The sequence below is a fragment of the Diceros bicornis genome, chromosome 22 (assembly GCF_020826845.1).
Source record: "Diceros bicornis minor isolate mBicDic1 chromosome 22, mDicBic1.mat.cur, whole genome shotgun sequence".
Taxonomy (NCBI): domain Eukaryota; kingdom Metazoa; phylum Chordata; class Mammalia; order Perissodactyla; family Rhinocerotidae; genus Diceros; species Diceros bicornis.
Window position 1 is genome coordinate 33221384 of NC_080761.1, and position 24697 is coordinate 33246080.

The 24697-nt window shown below is 35.7% G+C and overlaps 1 long non-coding RNA gene across 1 annotated transcript in view; it reads right to left on the reverse strand.

Moving 5' to 3' along the window:
• LOC131420066 (uncharacterized) overlaps positions 1–24697 on the reverse strand; it is a 439434-nt gene that overhangs the window by 240631 nt on the left and 174106 nt on the right. Inside the window, exon 3 of the long non-coding RNA XR_009223454.1 lies at positions 7947–7988. This is a non-coding gene — a long non-coding RNA (uncharacterized LOC131420066). The remainder of the gene's footprint in view (positions 1–7946; positions 7989–24697) is intronic.

Consider the following 24697-nt stretch of genomic DNA (forward strand, 5'->3'; position numbering starts at 1 on the left):
GCAATGATTTATTATAAAATAATTATTTCCTCTAATCAAAACCAGCTTATAACTCAATCCTCCTATTCCTTTTTTCTTTATTAGCCATTATCATTTCATAGAAAGAATGTGAGATTTGGAATCAGTCAAAACCAACTTTGCCTGTCACATTTTTGTGTGTGTGCTTTGTGGCTCCATTTCTCCTTCTAAACATGGATATTCCTACCTTGGAGAATTTTCATAAGGAATACATAACATATAGATGGTAACCTATCCTTCCAAAAATACGTGTACACTCGATCATCCCACTCATCATAACCAAGAATGCTAACTTCCTTTTTTTCTGCAAGCCCATCATCATTATTTTGGTTTCACTTCCCGCCTTAGACAGTCTGAAGCCCATGTGAAGCCAATTCCTGGATGTTCTTAATAGCACCCTACAATGGCTAATTTCTTTAAGTTATAATTATTACCAACTTGGTAATGCTTACATTTGGATAGTTCCCACTGCCATTTCCATTGGTAAACATCCAGCATTGCTGGGGAAAATCCCCAAACAATCCTGATTGGGTGCATTGCACATACAACCTAATACCCTTAGTCTGCATTTGAACTACTCAGCTGTCATCTCAAGAGTAAAAGTGGGAGGAAAAAAAAAAAAAGTATATATATCACACTCTTCCACACCAATTTTTCCCACTGAAAGAAAACAACATTATTTCTTTCGTTGGAAGAAAACAGACATCATTCAATATATGCTCTCTGACTTCCATTCAATCGACTTCTGTGCATTTTTATTGATGTTTACTTTTAGTTTAAGGCAATTCTTATCTTGTTGAGAGCAACAGGGAACCATATATCAGGTCACATGTAAAGTCTGTGATGGGGCCACCTATGCCGGAAGCTGATGAGGGGTGGGGAGAGGTAGAAAGAGGCCAAATCTGGCACACCAGGCAACAATACAGGAGTAGCCATGAAGAGGCGTTCTGAAGAACCACTGAAAGCATGATTTTGGAATATGTGGGCTCCAGGGTTGCAAAAAGCTCTGAAGGCCAAAGGATAGCACAGTCGTGACAACCAACAGAGAGTGGAGAGCCACTTGCCAAGGAGAGTTACATGTGGAAATATTGTGTCCCTCTCCCTCCCCTGCCCCAACCCAAACGAACAGGTAAGGAGGAAGGGATGTGAGAAAGCAGGGCACTCTGGCACCCTCCCTTCATCCCTTCACTACCAATCGCCCCCACACCCACCACCCCCAATATATTCAGAACAATTAGAACATCAAGTCTAGCCTGCGCCCAGGCAAGGAGAAGACGTCTGAAGCAAATAGGGGGTTGAAACTTTAAAATAATCAAAACTAATTCTTAACAATAAATTTAAGACATTTTAATAACAAAAAGTGACCAAAAAGCTATGGTAGCCCCAAATGTGATTAAGGAAGCAAGCACACTACCCAGTAGGAAAGTGGATTTGCCAGAACATGGCAGTAGTGGTTAATGAAAAAAAAAAAAAAAACATGCTTTATACCTTCAGTATTTCAGACTCTTCTATCAAACCAATTTTGATGACCTCCATAGTAAAATAATTTTCAAAAATAATTCTTCTCCCAGTTTCTGTCTTTGAGCAAGCAGGTCTCTTGCTCCTTTTACTTAGTCATTCTACTGCTGGCCAGCTCCACTGAGACCCTCCAGAAATAGGCACATAGTCCAGGCTGGTATTTGGCCAGTCTGTAGTGAGATTGGCTGCATGGATTATTACAATATTAAAGTACTTACGTGCCGTTGGTATACAGGCACCATCTCAAACCCATTCTTCCCCATGGCGCTTGCAGTCTTGGCCACTCCTCCAGGAGTCCCCACAACCCAGCAACTAAAGGATTAATGCTAGTGAAGCAGGAGAGTCTCTTGCTCCCTGATCCATTGAGTGGACCTATCTTTGGTTTGTACCAGTACCGTGCGAATTTTAAATTTTGAGCATAAACCCAGTCTATAGTACAAAGATCAGAAAATGGGGCAGACATATTCATAGAGTCAATGTCTCTCTTGAATGATGAATTGTTCCTTTGCCACTGGACGCCCTCTATTGACAGACATGCTCTAGTCTTTCTAGACTTTCAGATATTACTTCCTTCTCTTCTTTCCCCACCTGGTGGTGTACCCCTGGCTCATGTTAAACTCCCAAATTGCCTGCTTTACTGGACTGCCATGGTTGTATCACCAGACTTCCCAGAGTTGCCCTCTGAACCGAACTTTCTTACAGTGTCTCAAGAAAGACCTCTTTACAAAATATCTACCCTCTTTCTGTGGGTAATCTGAGTTCCAGATTGTAGCCTGACCAACTCTTTCCTGTATTCCTGTGTCTGTGCCACATACCAAAACAAATTTAATTTCTCTGGTGGAAAAATTCATATATCTTATGAAAAATTCATATATCTTATGAAACTACTCAAATAATGGTAACATTTCAAGTCTATGATAAATGAGAAAACCTTAGTGTTTTATATACAATTTCAAGTCCAGGGAATGGAAGAGCATTTACTGATTAAGGTAAAATTTTTGCGGGTGAGGGATCATTCTGTGTTGCAGGGAAATACAAGGGCTTGAAGTTGTTGTCCTCCAAGATCTCCTCCAGTGTATACTTGACTATCACATCTTTATAATCTTTATTTCCATCCTTGATCTTTCCCCAGAGCTCCAGACTTATATGTACAACTGCTTCTTGATTGTTTACCTATCTGGACTTGCAGATAATACCTCTTCATCTTCTCCACCATCTCCACTCAGCCATAATATGAATATACTCAATACACTATTCATAAAAGCTCTCGAAAATAACTTTAAAAACAATAAATTATGAAATAGGCAAATTACGTGGACAGACATTTCATTGAAGAGGATATACAGATGCCACACAAGTACATGAAAAGATGTTCAAAACCAGTAGCCATTAGAGAAATGAAAATTAAAACTACAATGAGATATCACTACACACCTATCAGAATGGCTAAAATAAAAAGTGTAGGTGTCATTCTGAGGCCTCTTCTCTTGATTTGTAGGTAGCCACCATCTTGTTGTAAGCTCACCCAACTTTTTTGCATGGGGAGTGGGGAAGGAGAGAGAGAGCGTGCAAGCTCTCTTCTTCTAAGACCATAAATCCTGTCTGAACAGGAACCCACCCTTATGTTCTCATTTAAGCTTAATTGGCTCCTAAAAGCCCTATCTCTAAATACAGTCACATTGGGGGTTAAAGCTTCAACCTATGGATTTGGGGAGGACACAATTCAGTCCATAGCAATTAATTTTCTCCACTGAGTAACAAATTACCACCAATTTAACAGCTTAAACAACACACATTTATTATCTCACAGTTTCTGTGGGTAGGTCTAGGCATGACTTGGCTTGGTCCTTTGCAAGGTTGCAATCAAGATATCAGGTGAATCTGGATTCTTATCTGGAAGCTCCACTGTATATACCCACTTCCAACTTGTATGGGGAAAACATTCCTGTGTTTTCCTTTACACTCACACTCACAATACTTCTGACACTAGATGTGTGGGTTTTTCACACCAAGCATTTCTCAGATACCAACTGTGAGTCCTACAATTCAATCCAATTCTGACACTAATTGGAGTTATCACAGATCCCACAGGCTAAGGGCTCAGTCCCATAAGACTGCCCCTCCACACCCACTTCAGATGCCATTGGCAAGTCCAGGTTGTTACCTGGGCTTCTAAACAACCGGCTATCAATCAGAGGTTCCCATGACTCTCTCCTCAGGTTCGATCAATTTGCTAGAGTGGCTCACATAACTCAGGAAAACAGTTTAGTTACTAGATTACTGGTTTATTACAAAGAATATTAAAGTATATGAATCAACAGCAAGATGAAGAGATATATAGGGTGGGGTCTGGAAAAGTCCTGAGCACAGGAGCTTCTGTCCCCAAGGAGTTGAGGTGTGCTGCACTCCCAGCATATAGATGTATTCTCCAGCCCATAAGCTCTCTGAACACTGTATTTTGGGATTTTTATGCAGACTTCATCATGTAGGCATGATCGATCATTAACTCAATCTCCAGCCTCTCTCCTCTTCCTGAAGGATGGGAGGAGGGCTGAAAGCTCCAAAAATCTAATCATGGCATGGTCTTTTTGGTGACCATCTCCCTTCCTGAAGCTATCCAGGAGCCCACCAAGAGTCACTTCACTAAAACAAAAAGACAGTCCTATTGCCCAGGAAATTACAAGGGTTTTAGGAGCTCTGTGCCAGGAACTGAGGGCAGAGATCTATATATTTTTTATCATTTCACACAAGTATACTCAGGCTGTTGGCAGAATTTATTTTCTTACAACTGTACAACTGAGGTCCTTGACTTCTTTGCTGGCTGCCAGCCAGAGGCCACTCTCAGCTCTTAGAGGATGCCACAGTGTTTTGGCATGTGGCCCTCTCCAGAGACCCTCCCACACCACAGCAGCTTGCTTCTTCAAGGCCAGTGGGAAAGCAAGAACCATTCTTCTAACAAAATATAGTCTTACACAATGTAATGTACTCATGGGACTGCCATTCCATCACCTTTGTCATATAGCATCACATAATCACAGAAGTGATATCCTGTCACCTTCTCCATATTCGATTGCTTAGAAGCAAGTCAGAGGTTCTGCCCACACTCAATGGGAGGGTATGAACATGAAGAGGCAGGACTCATGGGAGCCATATTGGAGTACGTTCACTACATTCATCATATAAAATGTAAAACACATTTCAAAGTTTTAAGAAAAAATTACGTATACCTACTACATAGAGATAATCACTGTTAATGATGCTGGATGTGTTTCTTTCCAATCTTTTTCTGTGTTTTCTCCTTGAACCCTATCCCCTAATATAAGCATATCATATATATAATTGTTTGAGTCTCTCTGTTTCTGTGATTTATATAAATATATGTATGAAGGCATATGTATAAAATAGGTGTGGTACTATAGTACTATTTCAAAGTTTGGCCTGTTTTTTAAGAACACAAATTTCTTAATCTTCAAAATCATGAATTTCAGAAACTGTAAAATATCATAAATATTATCATAATGTATTTGACAGTTTCCCTATTATTTAATCATTGTTTCCTATTATCATACTATAAATAACACTATGATAAACACCACTACACATAAATTTTATTCCTGTAAAAATAATCTTGTAAACATAGTTTAAATCTATACCTTCAAGAACAAAGTGGGAGGATTTCACTCTCAATTTCAAATCTGTACCTTTATTACTGCCACCACTGTTTTAGTTATGACAATAGATTCCTAACTGATTTCTCTCCCTTTATTCTTAACATCTTACCACCCTTATGTCTCTATATTTGACTGACATCTGACCAGTTCATCACCACCTTTCAAGATGCCTGAAGTGTCAACCCCTCCAGGAAGCCAGATTGATTAAAATGACTTTTCTTTATGGTCCCCTCATTGGCACCTCTCCATTGTAGTATGTTACCACACTAATGTTACCTTTTAAAATGATGTGTTTACATATCTCCTCCCTTCTAAGACTATAATTCCCTTGAAGTCAGAGAACATATATTTCTGCTTTGCACCCTTAGCACCTAACACAGTATATAACACACAGTAATTTCTCAGTAAAGGAGTTGAACCAAACTATTGAACTAAACTAAATCTTTTGTGTATGCTATGGAGGTATACTTTTTCTAAGCCATCTACATTTTCCAATGTGATTTTCCATCCTTAAGCACACTAACAAAATCTAAAATTAAATCAAAGACATTCAAAACACTCTTGTGCAACATAAAGACCCTTTGTATCACATGCACCTCTTTAAAAAAAGAACTCAATATAAAAAAATGATCAAGAAGTTTGCAACAACCCTTCCTTCACCAAAAAGAGTGCTCACCCAAAGATAAAGACAAATATTATTGCACATGTTGACATAACCTACAACTTACAGATGTATATTAGAGTCATTCCTCTTCTATTCACAGAATGATGGAGATGATTATTAAGATTACTAAGAAGTTTAACACAAAACCCAACTTGTTACAGAAATGGGAAGAAGTAAAATAACATTTATTAAATGTCTATTCTGTAACATGTCTAAGGGGTGCTTTAGGACAATTATGTCATTTTAATCCCCACACAATCCCCATGATAATTATTAGTAAATTCATTTTATATCTGAGGTGACCTGCCCAGGATTCCACAGCTAGTAAGTGACAGAGTTGCACTTCAAACCCAGGAAGATCCAATTTCAAAGCCATGATCCTCTCACTTCCTCACACCATGAGAACACCTAAGAAATGCCCTGGTTTTCAGTTCATTACCAGAAATGTCATTACCAGGAATATCAAGGGGAAAGAGCAATAATGACTAACAGCAGGCTCGAGGTTGAGGCTGCACATCTTTGGGAAACCAAGATTATTTGCCTTGTGCCGTGTTTGATTTAGTTCCCTGCCAAATGTCATGCCAAAGCCTTGACACAACAGAGATTTGTGCCTGGAGCCATTCATTCCCTGTCTGGCAGTGCACATCGGCTGGCATATTTTCCTTGGATATTCTAAAGTCTCACCAGTCTCTGAAAAGGGACTAAAAATGACTAAGAGGAAAAATAGGGTCAAGAAAAAAATTGGGAGTGTGTTTCAATTTTAAAATCTCAGAAAATTATCTGTATATGAATATGCTTATAAAATAGTTTTTTTCATATAAAAGTAACATGGCAGAACAAATATAGTATGTTTTGAGACAAATTTAAAATATGAAGATGTGTGTAAGTATATTTCCCCAAGTATTATGTTTGCATAAAATAGAACAGACATCAATTATTACTATAGCATATATGTCCACATTTTTCTTATAACCACAAGCCAACTTCCAGCTTTCCTTTTGATATAAAATTACTTTATCACACAGAAAAATAAAAAGAACTGCCTCATCAATTTCTGTGTGGGATTGGAAGGATCCTGAACCAGGTAAAGGATCTAGAGAAGCTTTAGTGAAATTATAATCAGATGTTTGTGAATCCATTCCGTATTTAAATTCCTCCAGAGAAATGACTTCAAAACTTCTCTCAATACCTTATTCCCCAGCTGACTGAAATTCCTTATGTACCAGTTTAAGCAATTTTTCTCTTGCTACTTCCTCCATAGAGTAGGACTGGTTTTAATAGCTCCTATATGTGAGTTTCATTTTATCAGTCTGCATCTTTCTCCACTACACTCCCTAAGAATCTTAGTTCCTTTGGTCTTTACTCACAGAGTCCCCACTATATACTTTTTATTCATTGTATAAATCTTCTTTTCAGCTCCCTCTTAGGACTCAAGGTTATTATAGTTCTCGATCTTTACAATGTTCTGTGTTCACATTTATTTTTTTACAATAGCATTCCATTTTGAAATCACAGGCATCCTGAATTGACCATGCGCCCTCCCCCTCATCTCTCATGTAGTGCATTTGTATATTTCTTACTGAGCTGTGTGTGTTTATTTTCCTCTTTGCTTCCTCTTTTCAAATTGATTTGTAATTTTAAAGTAATTTCACTATTTGGTCTCCCAAAACTTAGACACTCATAGGCACTTCTTGACTGATAATTTAACTGAAATATATCCTATTTCAGTAATTTAATCATCAGAGTCATTAAAGACTATGTTAAACACTTTCCTTCCACCATAGAATAGTTCTGTTGTTTTACTTGCAAGGGCATTAGTGATAACAGTTCTCTGCATATGGGTTGTGTGGATTAAGGCTTTCTGTGTCCAGACAATGATATGTATTTGAAAATCAGATTTTCAATTCTGATATTTTCTCATTAGTGTCATATTTTGCCAGATGACAGAGTGTACATCATGTACATGAACACATACTATAATTCCATATATCTAAGCATGTGACAGTAATGTAATTGTTACCATAACATTTTTATACTCATGGAGAAAATTTGCAATATATTTTAAATGTGCATACCTTTGTCCAAGGCACATCCTGCTGTGGTCTCAGGACAGGAACCTATTGTAAAAAGAAATAGATATACTTATTAATATACTTAGTGTAATAAACAGATTGAGAAATACTGATACATAAAATTAAAACAAGAACATGGTCTAAACTTCAACTATCGTTCATTGTGGGTGTCTGCCCATTATCGTCAAAAGGATGTTTATCTTTTTTCTTTTTTGCTGAAATTCATGTAAGAAAAAAAGGACAAGATATAAATACTCTGATACACTTCTCAATCTCCAAAGGAGGTCTTTGTGTCTTAAAATTTCTTTGTGTCTTAAAATAAACTTTTTTCCCCAGAAAGAAACAGAAACAGATTTATGTTCAAAACAGGAAGATGAAGAGGCAGGTTAAATAGATTTTTTATAATAAAAGCCTTATATTTGTTTATCAAAAAGTGGCAGTGGAGCACCAATTAAAGTTAAAAGAGAATCATTTTCACAGTAATAATGTTTCAAACTTTCAGGCAGTAAAACTAGAATGTATGTGCAGATAATAGATTTAAATATGTTCAAATGAACTTGAGTACTTTAAAAATCAAAGGAGGAAACGGAATCACGTATTGCTGACTAAAGCCCAATATTTCCACCATTTCTTTCTATTTTATTGTTCTACTCGATGCAGTGCCACATTTCTAAATATATTCAGAGACCCACTCACATAAAATCACAAATCTAGATCTAAGAACTCTCATTGCAAATGTGATAATACTAATTACAAGAACTTCAATTAAATGCAGAATGTAAGAACCACTCACTTTTTAAATATTTTTTGGCATCCTATCTGCCTGAAATTTCCAGATATGGGGAAAAAAATCAGAAACAATAAACTTCCTTTGTGATCTCCACCAGAATGTTGGAATGCAAGTTTTACCATGAATCATGAATAGCATCCACAAAGTAGAAATAAATAGAATTTTTTACTCCATATTTAAAGTTTACCAATCCGAAGAATTTTAGCTGTAGAAGGCCCCTGTGTGGATAATCAAGTAAAGATTCGAACTATGAATTAAGGAGTTCTCATTCTTATATGGAAATACCTCAGGAGCTCCTGGGCTGTGGGAGGAAACCAAGCCTTTGGGTCATCTATAATGTTCCCTCAGCCATTATTCAGGCAGACACTCACACACAAGCATGCACACACACACATGCACACACACTCACCTGAAGGGTCTACATAAGATAATATTTAATGACAGGATTTTGTTGCTTAAAAAACATACACATGGGGGCCAGCCTTGTGGCCTAGTGGTTAAGTACAGCATGCTCTGCTTCAGTGGCCCGGGTTCAGTTTCCAGGCACAGACCTGTACCACTCATTAGCAGCCAAGCTGTGGCAGCAATCGACATACAAAACAGAGGAAGACTGGCACAGATGTTAGCTCAGGGCCAATCTCCCTCAGCAAAAAAAAAACCAAAAAACAAAAAACACACACCACACACATTTAGACCATCTATTTTATGGCCAAAACTAGAATTTCACACTACGTGAATTTGAACCTTGCTCCTTGGATTATTAGCCAGCCCGGACTTTAGACAATTCACACACCCCTCTCTGAGCCTTAGTTTTTCACTTACAATGAAGTTGTTGTAAAGATTAAATGAGTTAATACAAATAAATTGCTTAGGGCATAGTAAGTGGCCAATAAACATTAGCTATCAAAAACTACAAAACGTTTGATAAGCAAAAATAGCTCTTCAAAAATATTAAATGATTTGGATATTAAAAATATTTTAACTGACATTTCTAGTCTACTATTCACCTCTCAGTATGAAAATCTTAGTGTGTATTTCTTCTTATGTTTTAATATAACTATATTTGCACAATTAAATTATGCACAAAATAATTGAGAAACCAAAGTATAGATGACAAACTTTATTCACGAAAGAATCAGAGAAATCAAAGTAAAAGTGGCAGTGTTTTTTATTTATTTTTTCAAATGAGGCATTTTAAATGGTATTTAATAGCTGTAATTCTATGTTCTGTGATTTACTTGTGGTCTGGCATGACTAGAGGAACAGAAAATCTCTTTAAATGACAGGGAGGCACTTAAAGTTTTCCACAGGTCAAGCAAGAATCCAATTGTTTAATATCCATGGGAGTAAAAGTATGGGGTGAAGAGAAAGTATAAAATTCTGGAGAGTAAGCATTACTGCCAGATTATAATGAATTTATCACATAAAGCTGTGGTATCAACAAAGTCAGAGCTGGTCTCACAGAGAAGACAATCTCCAGCTTCTAAAATCTCCATTTCTTTGGCCTAGGAATAGTCAGGGCTTTAAAAATAGGATTAAGCTTGCTTGCTCTGATTTTTCTTATAGGAACATACACCCCTCTAAATGGAATAACTTGCAGGAGGGAAGAGAGGGGACATATTTATCTTTTAAAGATTGGTTTAATTGAACAAGTATAGGCTACAATTAGGAAAAAAAAAAAAGACGAGTAGATAAGAGAAGAGAAAACGAACAAAATAATAACAAAGGGAAGAAGAAAAAGATAAGACTAAAACAACTATAGGCTCAATAAGGGAAAGTTCTAAATGTCAAACCTGAAAGGTAGACAATATATTTGACAAACTATGTTTCGATCAGAAGCTATTTTATAGATCTGGTGATGGTGGTGAAGGTGGGGGGGGAGGTGGTGACAGAGTGGGGTGGTGGGGGTGGTGACCTATGCACATCATTTCATTGTTTTAACTCAAGGATTTTCTACCAGGGCTAATTTCCTCCCCCACCCCCATGACCAGGCACATTTAGCAATTTCTGGAGACATTTTTGGATGTCACAAGTGGGGGTAGAGTGCTACTGGCATCTAGTGGGTAGAGGCTAGGGATGCTGCTCAACATCGTACAATTCAAAGGACAGCCCCTACAAATGTGAAAGAATTATCCAGCCCAAAATATCAGTCACGTGCTGAGGTTGAAAAATCCCGTCTGATTTAGCGGGGGAAGTGCTAGCCTCCTTTTACCTCTTCACAAACCCTCCCAAATTATGAGATCACATCATTTATGTAGCGTGAATCTTCCAGGAAGAAGAGGACTAAACTTGCTTGGTCAAGGGTCCTGACAGAGGATACTTTAATTGCAAGTAACCTACTTAAGCATCGCCCATTTAGTATTTAATGCAGCCGTGTATTAAACTTGGGTTGAACAGATACTGGTCACCAAGGTTTTCACACTATGTCAATTTAAACCCTATAGGTAATTGTATTCTCTTTTTCTCAAACATTTTTCAATGTCAGAAAGTATTTTAGTGAATTATCTGATTTTAGTTTTATTCTTTTAAAGAATATTAAATTCAAAGCCAGACATTATCCTGTTTGAAATAATTTAGTTTGATTAAGAGATAAATTGTTTGCCTTATTATTAGAAATTTGATAATAGATCATAATTCAATAAGTAATAACCAAAATCATTTTTAAGGAAAATAAGGTGGCTTAATATTACTATTTGATTTTTAATTTGTACCAAAATAACAACTGAACTACTTTAAGCAAAACTAAGATGCATTTCTATTGAATATTTACATGAAGATACAATATGTATCTAAAATGACTAGTGTATCTAAAATATGTATGTAAAATTACAGTGACTTGAACAAAAACTAATCTTGAAAACAATATAATTGTTACTATTTAATATAAACTAAAGTAGAATTTTGCACTGTTCTCATTTTGCTCATTTGAGAATATTTCTTTATTATCATGTTGCTCAGAGTATTTCAACTATAACATAATGTTTCCTTGATGTTGATTTAGTGTGATTTACAACCTAAAAACATGCCGTGTTTCAGTGTGTTAATTGTCTTCAGGGACCTTCTTGGCACAGGCCAAAAATCTGGGGAGGGAGAATTAATTCCTTAAAACCATTCATTAATTATGGGTGAATTTCTATAGCTAAAAGCAATGTGTTCAGGAAAGGAGGAGGGAAAGGATAGGAGAGTGTTATTTATGTTGTTATTGTTGTGATTCAAAAGAGAAGTCTGTACTTAGAACAAACTTGGAAATTGTCAAATATACATAGCAATGCAACGTCATGGGACCTACACATCTTTCCTATATTTTGGGCACAACAAGAGGTGTTCTTAAGAAAATAGGTCTACGTCAACAATTACTTCATTCCAGCAGAATCACTATTTTACACCAAAATAAATTAAAGAACATCACAATGATTTATGCCCCTTATGCCCAATATGAATGCTTGAGAGTTGGTCAAGATTTTATTTCTCCCACCTTTATTAACTATTAGTATCCAATAAATTTGACTGTACAATATATCTATATAATTTTCAGATACATACAAAGTTAATATTTTATATTATTCCTTATCTCTATTTCTTCAAAGATACCAAGGAAATAATTGTTAATGCATGTATGCATGACTAAATGCATATATTTAGAAGCTGCATTAAAAATATTTTTATTTTCCATATCTTATTCACATTGTGAATTATAGAATAACTTTATGTCCTGTATGATCAAAATTGGATGTATCCATTCCCTAACTGAAATGGAACTAGCCATGTCACATATGGCTACATATCAAGTTTGTAAGCATAAGCCACAGAGCTTATCGTGGAAGCCTTTCTCCAGGCTACATTTTTCCCTGTCAAAGCTGTCAGAAGATCATAAAGATAGTGGCAGAGTTACTCCACATCACCTTATTTAAATGTTAAGTCCTCAAAATGACTTACTTTTTCAACCTATTTTGAAGGAAATTTTCACTCCATTTTCATTCCCCTGTTAATGTATGACGAATTGCAGGAGCACGTTGTAGATGTGCTGTATTGCAATGAAGGTGCAAACTGAACTTAAGAGATCAAATACAGCTATTCCTAAATCTATTGTTTTGTATCTGCTTGTTATAAAACCAGCTGTGCTGGTGAACATGAAGATTCAAAACAAATTCAGAATGATCATGGTGCGCAACACATTTTTCTCTCATAGTAGATCATACTGTTGCCATAATAATTAATGAATAAATAAGTTAGTATTACAAACAGTGTACTATGCATTATAGTTTAAGGAGAAACAAGAAATTTTAACATATTGGTGTCATCGGCTGAACTGTGCCCCCTCAAAATTCTTCTGTTGAAATCCTAACCCCTATTACCTCAGAATGTGACTGTGTTTGGAGATACTGTCTTTAAAAAGGTAATTAGGTTAAAATAAGGTTGTAAGGTTGGGCCCCAATCCATTGTGACTTGTGTCCTTATAGGAATAGATTAGGAGAAATTGAACTTTTGTGCACTGTTGGTGGGAATGTAAATTGGTACAGCTGCTGTGGAAAACAGATTCCTCAAAAAATTAAAAATAGAATTATCACATGATCCAGAAATTCTACTTTTGGGGATATACCCAGAAGAATAGAAAGCAGGGTCTCTGTACACTTATGTTCACAGCAACATTACTCACAATAGCTAAAACCTGGAAGCAATCCAAGTGCCCATCAGTGGGTGAATGGATAAACAAAATGTAGTCTATACACACAATGGAATATTATTCACCCTTAAAAAGGAAGGAAATCCTGTCACATGCTTCAACATGGATGAACCTTGAAGACATTATGCTAAGTGAAATAAGCCAGTCACAAAAAAGGTAAATACTGGATGATTCCACTTATATGAGGTAGTCAAAATCATAGAGATGGAAAGTAGAATGGTGGTTGTCAGAGGCTGGGAGGAGGAGATTATGGGGAGTAATTGTTTAATGAGTATAGAGCTTCAGTTTTGCATGATGAAAAGAGTTACGGAGTTGGATAGTGATGATGGTTGCACAACACTATGAATGTGTTTAATACCACTGAACTGTACATTTAAAATTGGCTAAGTTGGTAAATTTTATATTATGTGTATTTTATCACAATAAAAAAAAGTTTAACATAAGAAAAAATAGATTAGGACACAGAGACACACAAAAGACAGACCACGTGAAGACTCAGAGAGAAGATAGTCATCTACAAGCCAAGGAGAGAGGCCCTCAAAAGAAACTAACTCTGTGGACACCATGATTTTGGATATCTAGCCTCCAGAATCATGAGAAAAAAAATTTTTTTTCTGTTGTATAAGCCCCCAGTCTGTGGGATCGTTATGGCAGCCCTAGAAAACTAATACAATTGGTAATTCCAAAGTTAGAGTGCAGCTTTACATAAAAATATGACAGAGCTAAATTTTATCTTCAGTCTTCTCACATTTTCCATTTAATATTTATCTTTATCTTTCATGGGCTTTTTGCATAACCAATGTTCTCTCGATGTTCCCAAGTTTCAAGGGGTTGTCTATCGGTAGACACAGCTTCCCTCTCTAAATGTACTCTCAAAGCAGTCCTCTCCTGACCTAAAGAAGGAGTCTATCACAAAGATTTTAATTACTAAGGACAGCTTGGCCTATATCTGTCTTTGAGTCTATTTGTCTGCAAAAAGTAAATACCTTTTTTACAAAGCAAGACTTTTGTGTTATCTTGTTTCGTGTTGATAGTAACAAGCAGGTGTTGAAATTGCCCTCTTCACTCCTTGCTGGTGGTAGTATAAATTGGGAAGCAATTTGCCAGCATGTATCAGTCTTCAAAATATTTGCTCCCTTTCAGCCAGTTATTTCACTTCTGGGAATCTCTCAAAAGGACCGATCAACAGAGGCTGACAAACATTTATGTACTCTGATAATCCGTTTCACTACTATTCGTATTAACTCCTCTCCCCTCCAAAATGACACAAGCCAAAATGTCTTATAACAGATTAGAGAAACTGAGTTGCTCCCACAGATGAGGAAATATTGTGTTTTTACTTGTAACCATGTTTTCAAAGACAATTTAATGGCGTAGGAACATAAAGTGAATTTACAATTTAGATGAACAGATCAGGATACAATAGGATTCCATTGTGTAAAACTAAATTAATCCAAAAAACCAGGAATTCCCTTTACTCTGCCAACTTCCTTTCTTCCCTCTTCCTCTCCCCAAAATAGTTTCTTTTTATAAAGTAGTTAAACACTCAGAATTCCAAGAAGCAGACATAAGTTATAATGGTCTTCCAGCAGAATCTTCCATCATCTCAAGAGGAGTGGGGAGAAAGAGGTTTTCCATAGCTATAATTTGTGAATACAACCCAGTAACTTCTTCACTCTTAAAGTGACCTGCCTCTCCCTTTTATATCCAAAATAATTGAAAATGCTGATATCCAATTACAACTTTCCTTTCTCATTTGGAGGATCAAGAAATAGTCTTCCTTTATTCCCTAACAGAGGTATAACAAAGTATCTCATGACGTAGGACATAAAGACTAAATAATATTACATACTTCATTCTATCCCCTTGTTATAAGCTACCCACATTGTTTTATTGGAATGCAACAGTCTAAACCTTATTGTATCATGATCGCTATGTGAGAGTTTAGCAAATTCACTTTTTCAGAAATAAAGCAAGCATTGTAAATGGCACATGGTCATGAATGCCAATTAATCTCGCTCAGGCAAGACTGTCACCAGAGTGCCTGGAACATTCCACCATCCAATTCTTTCTATAAACTGAACAGACGTGTGTAGAGCCCTTGTGGTGTAGTATGTACAGAGAAAATCATGGAAGAAAATACACAAAAATGCTTTTGGTGATCATCTCTGAGTGGTGATTTTCTTCTATACATTTGTCTGTATTTTCTAATTTTTTTCTACCATGACCAAGTATCTCCTTTGCAAGCGAAATCAATGTTTTATTCCAAAGAAGCAATGTGCTAATCTCTGCCTATTCTACAAACATGAAAATGGGCTGGACCCATCCAGGTAAGCGAGCAACTACTACACCTACACACTAAGCTGCTTTGCCTGGACCACAGTGCTTTGAATGACTTGTGTTGGCAATACTATGGACATCAGGAGTCTCAAGCCACAGCGCACCCCACAGCTAGCAACCTTGAATCATCATGTGCAATTTGGTCCTCAATGATCCCTGAAACACTTGAAGATTGACTTCCATTTCACCTCCTTAAAAAACCTTTTATCTAAAATTCAATTTTCCTAAATTTAGAATCTTTGGGGCTGGGAGAATATGGATACATATATGCATTTCAGGAAAGAGACATCCTTTAAGAATTATTTCACTGCTTAAACAACAGTGTTTTGGCAAAGGCACAAATTCCTTTTGGCACAGTGAATATGGTGATGACTTGGAGTAAGGGTCTTATGATTCAAGCACCAGTTCGCCATTTACTAACTTGTGTTCTTGGGCAAATAACTTATCCTGACTGGAGATTATTATTGTCTAAATAATCTCATAGTGAATATTATCAAGTTTAACAGCCAATTAAGGCCACTCACCTGAATAAATATGTGTACCTGTAAAGTGGTCTCTTTCTATATGAGCTACTAGTTCTATTTATTGGGCATTGAAATCTTTAGTTTGAAATAGCCCCTAGCAACTCGGGTGCCAAATTACACTTTTAAATGTGACTTAGGCACTCTGATAGAAACCTTAATGGAGTTATTAAAAAAAAAAATCTATGTAAATGCTAAGCACTACACTGTGTTATACCCTTAGCATATTTCTCTTGAGTTTTGCGAACATATTGTGAATCTGGCAATCCTTAAGAAGGGGTAATCATAATATTCTCTCCCTGTAACATTCATGATAACACTTTATAAATGCCTGATCTTCAAAAATTCAGAACCTATAGCAACAGAAAACAAAATAATAGTGGAATTAACGTGGAGCAACAGCAGCACCGTCATTATGCCGGGTTTGTACATCATTATTTGGAATGTAGCTTTAGAACTTTGCAAGGAGGCAGGATGGAGGCAGCATGGCCCTAATTATTTCTGAGAGCTGGACTTGAGCACCGGTTTGGAGATTTGAATGCCCCATTGTCATCCGTCAATAACTGGCATTTATGGATCTGTCACTCCACTGGATCATCAACTAATTACATTAATAATCAGACCTCATTTTCCTTTGTCTTTTTAATTTTAGCCACAGAGAGTTTTGTCCATGAAGGTCACTTGTTTTATGATACTGCTAACACAGACACACCATCAATAATACTTTAGTTAAAATACTTCTCTGAAGCTGAAGGGCTGGTTCCTTGTGAATTTTAATCCAGGTTTTTTTTGAGAAAGAGGGGGTCAGAGTCCTAAATTCCGGTTTTGTCAGAAACTCTCTGGCTTTGGGCAAGTCATTTAACCTATTTGACCTCATTTTCTTCATCAGAGAATGAAATAATTAGAATTGCAATCTAAGGATTTATTCACTTTTGAATATCTTTTGTTCTACACCTAAATTTTCTTTGGGGAAGAAGAGTGGTAGATGGGAAGTTCATGCAGCATCCAGAAACTAGAATTTTCTAATTAATCTCCCTGTCTTCAGCTCTATCCTCATCCAATCCATCTTTCATTCTGTTATAGGGACATTATCCAAAAAGTGAATTTTGTTTATGTCATTCTCCCACTAACGTTCTAAAAGAGCTTCCCATCACCACAGACAATATACAGACTTCTTGGTTTGGGCATTTCGTGAAGTGAGTAGGCCCTGCCTTGTTCAGCAGTCTCATCTCCCACCGTTTACCCATAACACCCTTCTGCTCCAGAAAAAACAAACCACCTGCTGTTCCCTGAATATGCTATGTTCTCTTTCACTTCTGTGTTTTTCATATTCCGTTCCTTGTTCATCGAATACTCTTCTCCTTTTTCTCTCCCTGGCTAAGTCCCTACTCAGACTAAGTCCTTCATGATCCAGCTCATACCATCTCCCTTTCCAACTTCCTCCTGGGCTTAGTTATAAGCCCCTAAAATGTGTATCTCTTACGTGTCTTGCATTCCTGTATTATAACCCTGCACTGCAATTGTTGCTTTAAATGTGTATCTCTCCCAAAAATACTTGTCAGTTCCTAAACAGAAGAGACTTTGCTTTTTGATTTCTCTTATCTAGCACCCAGTACAATGCCTGGCACATAATAGGTGCTCAGAAAACATTTGTTGAATGAATGGATAAAAAATTAACCATATGTTTCATAGAATAGTTTATTATTAGTTTCTCTTTTTACATGTGCAAAAAGATGTATCCAAGATACAGTCTACTCTCTTTTACCTTACAACAGAACCCTGAACATCCTAGTTTAATAACCTAATCAGCCAAAACGTGTTACGATAGAGATGGTGAATTTACTAGACTTTTCTTCATCTTTAAAATTACTTTTTTCAAAACCTCAAATTGAAAACAAAAAGAAAGATCAATATACCCTCATAAAGCACCATTTATATCCTCTTTCCAACAACTGCTCACTTCCACTTCATAGCACACCAGACAGCAGAGCTTATCCGTTAACTAGATAATAGCTAGCTAATTTTGTGCACACATTTTCCAAATAGTCAGTACATACTTTCTCCTATCCTCTGGGTTGAAAGGCATAAATTCAGGGAATCAATTTTCTAGTCATCTTCTAAAAATACTTTTTAAATTGAGCATCCTTGTGAGGACAGTCTGGGCACCACTGAAGAGTAGTTGTGAAACACATAAATAGTAAGTGTCTACAAAGAGAATTAGAGTGCCACTGAGGGAAAAAAAAATCACACTCTTCTATACAATTAGCCAAAAGGGGTTTGCACGTGAACCACTGTCTAAAATGCCATCTGAATATTGGAAGGGAGATGCTAGAAAAGCCTAGACAAAGAGGCTATTCCAAGAGCAGGAATAAAGGCTAGCTGTGATTCATCAATAAAAGGCAATGGTGAGATTGGAAGAAGAAAATTAAATGAATTAGATCAAACTGACCAATATGAAATAGTTGCCCAATTGAAGCTTTACATGAGGCCCTATGAAGAGTGCAGCTATTTGGAGGTATATAACATATGAAGTAACATAAGAAGTCTAAAGCACCAAGCACTCTGTTTGAAACACAGTATGTGCTCAACAGTGTTAGTTTCCTTTCCCTGAACTAGGATAAAACTTTTTAAGTTGAAGTTTACCCTTAATGAACTTATAGAATTTCTCAAAAGGACTATTTCCTCTGTCCAATAGGTATTTACACACTCTTTTTTGCTAAGATACTACTTCCCTGTATTATCTATTGGCTAACTTCTATTCTTCGTCAGATCTCAACTTAGATATCTTTCTCCAGAAATATTCTCTAGTGTGTGTGTGCGTGTATGTGTGTGTGTGTGCGCGCACACGTGTGTGGATAAACATGGTATTTTCTCAGTAAACACATGCTGGATGTCATAAGATGTACTGCATATATATATATATAATTTAAAAAGCAGGTAAGATTAAGATTTTATAAAAATTCCTAACTGCTTCAGACCCATTGATTGAAGGAACACATTTGTATCTTTAAAAGATTATTGAAAAACATGGACCTTTCAAAATTAAGGTAAATTACAAATTTATTAATTGGGGAAAATGGAAAGAATCTTTTCTAAAACTCTCATTTAACAGATGAGGAAACCTAGGTTGAGAGAAGTTGAGGAACTTACCCAGGCCTATGCAGGTATTTATTGGCAGACCTACCACTGGCCCCCTAAACACCAAACTCCCCATCCAGGACATGCTGTCTTTGGGGAAGGACTTCTGCACTGAGCATAGCTCTGAGTTATTCATGTGGAAGATAAATAAGGAAACAAAAGGTTGACTGAGGAGTTTCATCTCCTTAATTATACTAGTCTATCAGATCCTCGGAGTTATCATCATAAAACTCCATTGTTTAACAAGTAATTCTCAATTTGGAATCAAAATGCTACGTTGAATACTCAGGAAATTCTCAAATGCAAGGAAATTTTATTATTTTGTGGTTGGTATATCCGCTTCCTTGGAACTTGCCTAGTTTAATGCTATTATTCTAATGAATAAATTATAAATATCTGTTAACTCACATTGTGTTTAGTTCAAGATATTGGAATAGACAAGCCCAAAATATAAAGTCATGTAATTTAAATGCATGAAGGTAATAATCAATTGTTACAGAATTCATTATTACACCTTTATATTTATATTTAACGATTTTGTTTAAATTCTTCCCAGGCTACCAGGGACGATTTTCATTCTTTTAAAATAAAAGAATGGGATAATATTGAAAGCTTTTTCCCATGCAATGGTAATTGTTAAGAGTTATTCCTAAAACTACAGTTGTTATAGATTCTGTGTATATATTGTATTTTCAAGTGATATTTTTGTATATCTTTTTTTAGTTTTTTTTAAGAAAGCACATTGTACAGTGCAATGAGAAAATAAATTTCCACCTTCTCTCTTGCATGAAATGTCTGAGCTAATAATTTGACCTAGAAGGAGTAGAATCTCTTTTTTCTTTTCATAAAACTTCTTTCTATAAAAGCTTTGATAGCCTACTGAGTCATGACAAGTAATCCTTTATATGCTAGGATACACTGTTCTTCCTCCTGATGAACTAACAAATTAAAATGTAATGTGAAACGATGACACTGGGAATATTGAGGAATAGCCACTGATGTGGGACAGAATCCATAATTAAACCAAAATGTACATTTTAATTATAATCTTATCAAACTGATAGTACAGAATAAAATATAGTTTAAAGGAATCCACGGGAACCATAAGAAAGAAAACAAAAAGCTATTTCATACCCCTTCTCGTCTCCCCTGCCTTCTGCTTTGGGGTCCCCCTCTCACCTTCCACCCCTCCAAAGCCTTACTTCGTTATATCTTGCCAAGAATTAGGAAGCCATCAAGTGATTTTTCACCACCTTCATCTCAAGGTAACTATTTGTCTGGTTTTTTTTTATTTTTTCTTAAACTTGCTTTGCTCAAGAGTGAAATGAACCACATTACTTATCAGCTCTATGCACACACAAGTGCTATCGAAGGCAACTGACTGCCAGAGGTTAGCTGCAATTCTAATAGTGGGGCAAAAAAATTCTTGGTGAGTTTGTAATAAAGCTGAATAACTGCAGAAGTCACAAAATAAGACAGTGTAATTTGCATTAATATGTCATCAGACAGATTCACAGAAAGCTTAAAAGAGTGCAAAAGGTTTCCTATAAGATGACCAAAGCCATATTTGCTCTTCATATCTCTAAAAGTAAAATTACTTATTCTTCTTTGACACATAATACATTTAGTTTTAAGGGTCATATTCTAGGAATAGCAGAACAGAGCAGGAAGCTAATATATCCTGAAAATATTCTTGCCAACACTGAAGCACTCGTATATCAGAGAAATATCTAGAATTTACAGAATATACAGTAGAAAATTATAAAGTGTATACTAAGGGAAAAATTTAATGGTATAATTTTCATATGAGTTTGCAAGCTTTTTATGATTTATTTGGTGTTAATAGACTTTCAACCACAGTATCCACAACTTATATGTAAGGAAAAATGAATTTTTTAAATCTAATCTCATATTCTAGAATTACAAATCACTGTACTGTTTGCTTTGTTCCTGTTTTACAAATTTCCTTCCAAAGCTATGGCAAATTTTCACAAGGGAGCTCTCAAATCAGACACTTTATCATCATTAAATCATCATGACAATTTTTAAGAATTTTTAATTAGCAGATCAATGACATAACAGAGACCACACTGACTCATTCACAACAATTACGAAGCCTTGGTTCTTTAATGGAGCTGTGCAACCTTAAACTTGAAGCAAATTTCAATGTCAATATGTATTGCCCATGAATATTACTAGCATTTAATATATGTATATATAACGGTATGGGCAGGGTTTGGTGTGGGCAGGGTTTGGGTGAATATAACTGTTTGCACCAGCAAAATTTAGCTAAAAACCTGTTTTTGAGAAGGAACTCTAGTCTAATCTGACTAGAGTTTTTGGAAGAAATGCAAGAAAAGTCCCAATAAATAGGAACAAAAATAAGAAATAGCATATTTTTGTTCTTTCTGCTTAACGTTAACAGCAGGTAATATTTAAGTAACAAAACCTTATATAGTAATAAATAGAAAAATAATAAGGGAAATACAAAATCCCCATTAGGCAAATGCCACAGCAATAACTGTTGCAGGCAAGATTCCCCAATGGATGCTAACATAATTGGGTGAAGCAGGATATTCCCATAATAGCAAAGTATCTCTCCCAATATATTTATTAATTACAAAGGGAAAAATAGTAAATCTACAGTGGAAAGATTCAGCACATGCTACCTTAACCAAGTACATCCTGAGAGACAAAACACATCATATACCTCCCAATACAATGCACTGAGAAGGACACAACATTACTTCTGTGGTATTGCCAAAAATTCATAACCTCAATATAATCATGCAAAAAATATTACATAAACCCAGAGTAAGAGACATTCTACAAAATAACTGACAAGCACTCATCAAATGTTTCAAGGACTTGAAAGACAAGGAAAGACGTCAACTATCATAGACTAGCAGAAAATAAGGAAACAGCAACTAAATGTAATCTGGAATCCTAGTTTGGGTCCTGGAACAGGAAAAAGATATTTGTGGAAAAACTGGTGAAATTCCAATGTACCAATGTTAATTGTATAATTTTACAAAGAAATTTTATTATGACTATGTCAGGCATTAACGTTAGGGGAAGCTGGTTGATAGGTACATATAAACTCTTTGTACCATTTTTTGCAACTTTTCTGTTGATCTAAAATTATTTCAAAATAATTTAAAGCTATTATACCAAAGCTTCAGGTAGGTAGTGATGTAAATGAAGCCAGCAGACCCTCAAACTTTCTTCGTAACTACCAAATTATTCCAATGTCACCATTTTGCTGAGTTTTGTAATTACTCACTGTCCTAGTTTTTTTCCTCCAAATAAATTGATGAGAATATATTATTCCTCCATATTTCATTATCAATAATATGAACAAACCAATCGCGTAAGCCTGTGTTTCCTGTTATCATCATTACATTTACCTATCCCCAAATCTTATCTTGTCTGTCATATCATTTCAACAAATACAAGTATTTATTGATTGCCACAACATGCCATGTACTGAAGATGTAAGATTACAATGTATCTATCTGCATAGATTAACGAGATCTAAAACAAAGTTTATGCAATTTACATCTTACATATCTACTCCAACCCATTATCATCTAAGTTAAAATCGTTTTGAAAGTTATTGACACATTTGCATGCATTTGATGGTTACACACTTGGTTGAAAAAATGATTAGCTTCATTGAGAGAAGATAAGAATCTGAAGGGTTTCGCCATCATTAGATTTGTATATAATGGTATGAAGTCATATAGGCAGAAAGGATGCAATAAATTACCATGTAATGAAAATTTTGTAACATGAACTTTACATCTCTGGAAGAGAATATAAGAAGCACAACAGAATGTCAGAGGCACAGGAGCACAGGGGAGAATCCCTGGCTGGGATTAGCAATAGGAGGGGTATTTTAAAGTCACTTGCAGTTAGGCTGCAGTTCTAGATTCCCATTTTAATCCTAATTCTATTAACTTTGTATTTTTAATCACAAATTTGTTTTATATTTTCCCCATATTTCACTAAAATAATATTATACAATATTTTTTTCAATAAAAGCATAAACACTTATGTAATGATGACACTGTCCGTAGTAAATGATTGAGTGGTAGAGAGTATCACTTCACAAAGCTTAAAATGTTTATTTGTTAGCTGACAGGTGAAAGTCCAAATTTGCTTATGAGATCTGAAATTGGGCGATGGGTATATAATGACTAACACTTTAGGCTGCACTCAAGTTGAACCCAGTATGTTGTGACTTTACCGTGTTATGAGTAACCGTCTAAAGATGATGACAGATAAGCATTTACCAGTAAATATAAAGATCTAGAAATGATTTCAACCAAAAAAGAGTCAAATCCTTTATTATTCAAAATTTAATTGATATATTTAGTTTTCTCTGTCAATTTTCTTTTGTCACAGTTTACCTTACATTCTCTCTCCTAAATATATAAATTTTGTAAAGAAATGAGAGAGTTAAACAAGATTCCAGAAAAAAAAAGATTAAGGAAGGGAGACTGAAAACATATGAGGCAAAAGGGATTTGGGACACTTAAAAAGGTGGATAAGGGAAAAGAGGATAAAAGAACTTATCACAAAAAGTCAAAGAGCTGGGGAAGATCAAGGCTCCAAGGGAGATGAAAAAAGTAGGAAAACTTAAATCTGAACAATGTATGTAAGTTTTCTCTTATAATTAGCAGGAATCCATAACATGAAGTACAAATAAACCAAGAAGTTATAATTTTACTAAAAAATGTTTTTCCCTTTTATTCTTTTAAGCATATCTCCATGTACAGAAGAAGAGTATCTGGCAATATTTTCTGTTATGTAAAGTCATGCCAGGTATAAAAAATAACTCTTTCATTAAGAGGCAGTAACATTTTATTTTAACTCCATAGATGCAAAATATAATATTAATCTTATACAATAGAGAAAACATTTAGTTAAAGGGGGAGAGATAATAAGAACAGACCAACTAGCCACTGGGTGGATTCCATGTGGTTTATAACACTTTAAAATTTGGCCAAATGTTGTCAAATTTTGAAGTATTATTTTGTCCACCTAAGGTCGATGTACAATAAGGAGTGAGGTGTTTAAACAAATATTTAACACTTTTATATTCTTCAACTGGAGTGAAAAATCTAAAGTGGAAACAACTTAGAAGAACCCTCTGCTTTAGTTGTGGCTTTACTGGAAAGACCTCAATGTCTCTCTAATGCTTTCAGAAACTGATTCAAATTCCTTTGCTGAATTTATTGCAATATTCCATTACCGAGGGCAGTATCTAGCACATAAT